We start from the raw sequence: 3,438 nt of genomic DNA on the forward strand, positions 1-3,438 counted from the left end.
CATCCACTACCAATAAGAGAACCCTGGGAACCAGTCTATTTACTGCCTTTTTCTTTTATTGTGGATGAGAGCAAGAAAATCTTCAGATACTGAAGTATGATGACTGGGCTCAAATAATGACACTATGAGTGCCTGTATGTTATCTATTGCCTTGAGACAAATGACCTCCCCACCCCCAAACATTTACACAGGGATTGGATTATAAAACAGCTTTGCTTGTGGGAACAACCAAAAAAGCGGAACTGAGGTCCGGGGAGCAACATGAATATACTTAATGAGGTCACTGCTTTGGGGCACTTTTTGATCAAACATTCCATTTAATTGAATTGTGGAAGACAGATGTAAGCTGACACTTAGAAATGTTCATTAAAAAAATTAATCTTCTTGTACCCTGGACCTGAGGGGAAAAAACATGGAGGTTAAATGCTATGTTATATACACAACCACATTTTGAAACAAAATAGATCATCTACCATTTAGAGCTATTTTTCTTTATGTTACTTTTGCTGGAAATGATACTGTGAAAAGTTTTAAGCCTTCAAGAAATTGAAAAGAATGGCACAGTAAATACTGGTGTAGCTCCAGATTCAATTTTTATCATATTTGCACATTCATTCTCTCTCTCTCTCTCTCTCTCTCTCTCTCTCTCTCTCTCTCTCTCTCTGTCTCTCTCACACACACATACACACACACGTACAACCATGTCTGCATACAGAGCCCTATTTCTGTTTTTGCTCACCCATTTGAAAGTAAGTTGAAAGCACTATGACACTTCAGTCCTAAATACAGCTCCCCCAAACAAGAAATTCTCCTATATAACCTAATCCCATTTTCATTCCTGAAGGAATTAAAAATAATTAAACTAAACTGTAAAAAGGACAAAGAAGCCAGCTTAATGGTATATTTAATCTTAAGGTACACTCACTAACAAAAGTGAGGGTAGATAATGAGCCTCAAAAAAAGAGTAAGGTTATTTTCCTGTGTAGGTCTTCTTGTGGTATGTCTGATCCCTCCAGCTCCCTCAATCCTTCCTCCTACTCTTCCACAAGACTCCCGAGCTCCACCTAATGTTTGGCTGTGGGTTTCTGCATCTGTCTCCATCAGCTGCTGGGAGAAGCTTCTCAGAGGACAGTTATGTTAGGCTCCTGTCTGCAAGCATAACAGAGTATCATTAATAGAGTCAGGGGTTGGCTCTTTCCCATGGGATGGGTCTCAAGTTGGCCAAGTCTTTGGTTAGCCATTCCCTCAATCTCTGCTTCATCTTTATTCCTGCACATCTTATGAGTAAGACAAATTTTGGGACAAAGGTTTTGTGCGTGGATTGGTGTCCACCTCCCTGAACTAGACATCCTGCCTGGCTACAGGAGGTGGCCACTTTAGCTTCTGTATCTCCCCCTGCTAAGAGTCTTAGCTAGGGTCATCCCCATAGACTCCCAGGAGCCTCCCCTGAAACTTCCCAGAGATGTACCCCACACATCAATTTCCATTTTCTCAGCCCTCTCAATCCCCCTCTCCCCACACCTGATCCCCATCTATGTTTCCTTCCCTATCTCCTCTCCTGCCCAGTTTGTTCCATGCATCCACCTCCAATGCCTATTTGCCCTTGGGACCTCCTTGTCACTTAGCTTCTTTGGGTCTATGGATTGTGGCATGGTTATCCTGTACTGTATAGCTAAAAATCCACTTATAAGTGAGTACATGCCATGTGTGTCTTTCTGGGTCTGGGATACTTCGGTCAAGATGATCTTTTCTAATTCCATCCATTTGCCTGCAAATTTCACGACTTCTTTGTTTTCAGTAGCTTGGTAGTATTCCGTTGTGTAAATGTGCCTCAGTTTCTTTATCTATTCTTCAGTTGAGGGACATGTAGGTTGTTTCCAGTTTCTGACTAGTATGAAAAAAAAAAAAAAAAAAACAACTATGAACATAGTTGAGCAAGTGTCTTTGTGGTATGGTAGTACATCTTTTGAGTATGTCCACAAGTGGTATAACTGGATCTTGAGGTAGACATATTCTTAATTTTCTGAGAAAATACCGTATTGACTCACCTGGGCCCATGGAGGCTCACAGAAACTGAACCACCAACCAAAGAACATCCATGGGCTGGACCTAAACCCCTTACATATATGTAACAGATTTGTAGTTCGGTCATCACATGGGCCTCCTAACAATGGGAGTGTGGGCTCTCTCTGACTCTGTTGCCTGCCTTTGGATCCCTTTCCCCAAGCTGGACTGTCTTGCCTGGCCTCAGTGGAAGAGAATGTGCCTAGTCTTGCTGTGACTTGATATGCCAGGATGGGTTGGTATGTAGCACTCATTCTTTAAACCCTACTTTATTTGGGGTATTTACTGCTCAACCTCCCTTCCAACCTCCCAACTCTATGTAGAAGTAAAAAGGTTAGTGGGGAGAGGGGACCCTTTTACTTCTCACTGTTGTTTCAAGTCAATGGGTTCTTTTAGGGCTATATACACTCTCTATGAACAGCAGACCTAGCCAGAGGTCTTCTTTAGGTAGCTACATCCTGAAGTGTTTCTCTCCATCTGTCTGCTCCAAATCTCCACACCGTCCATTCGTCCGTCTCCCCAAACTGCTACATGACACATGACAATACCACATACCATGCCTCACGCCCTCTCTTTCTGGGCTCTCAATTTATGTCCTCAGAGCCCTAGACCACACCTCTCTGTGCTGCATGAGGTAGGGAGTCCAGATGGTAAAAGCCAAGCCCCACATTAGACAACTAACAAGTTTGGACCAACTATAGCCCAACTAAAACCTTATACTTGGGATTTAAAAAAAAACATTTATATAACATAACTGAGTTTACAAGGGAAATAAAACTTCCATTACATTGGTGCCCCTGGAGGATGGGCTTTCCTTCTCTGAGAAGGAGGTGGGGAGAGAAAAGGGAGCATGAGGGTGGGACTGGGAGGAAAGGAGAGCGGAGGCTGAGTTTGAAATGTAAAGGTAATTAATTAATCAATTGAAAGAAAGAGTGAAAGGTTCTTCTCAGCACTACCCAGCCATCACCATGGTGAAGCTGAAGAAAGAGACCAAGAAGAGGGTGCAGCAGCTCTTCAGGGATAGTCAATTTTCTGACTGCTGCTGATTTACTCCCCTTGTGATTTACCTGGGATTTATGGGTGGTGCAGATCCTGGAATGCCTAACCCATGCATTTTAAATCTCCACTGGAGATAAAGGACTGTTTGGTCATCTGGATTTGGAAACAATACAACATGGACTCTGTGTGCCCGAGCTGCATTGAAATAGACATTGTTCGGATGAACCTATGGCAGAGTTAACTCTCTACTATAGATTAACAAAATAAAAGTTTTTAACAATGTTTTATAAAAATAATGGAGATAAATGATCATAACTCCCTGAATAAAATAAGAAACTACAAAGATTAGAGCGATGGCTCAGTGATTAAGATGGG

The 3,438-nt window shown here is 42.2% G+C and overlaps 1 pseudogene; it reads left to right on the forward strand.

Moving 5' to 3' along the window:
• The first annotated feature begins 3,032 nt into the window (after positions 1–3,032).
• On the forward strand, positions 3,033–3,200 carry LOC110543228 (mitochondrial import receptor subunit TOM7 homolog; annotated as a pseudogene).
• Positions 3,201–3,438: the final 238 nt, after the last annotated feature.

The sequence above is a fragment of the Meriones unguiculatus genome, chromosome X (assembly GCF_030254825.1).
Source record: "Meriones unguiculatus strain TT.TT164.6M chromosome X, Bangor_MerUng_6.1, whole genome shotgun sequence".
Taxonomy (NCBI): Eukaryota; Metazoa; Chordata; class Mammalia; order Rodentia; family Muridae; genus Meriones; species Meriones unguiculatus.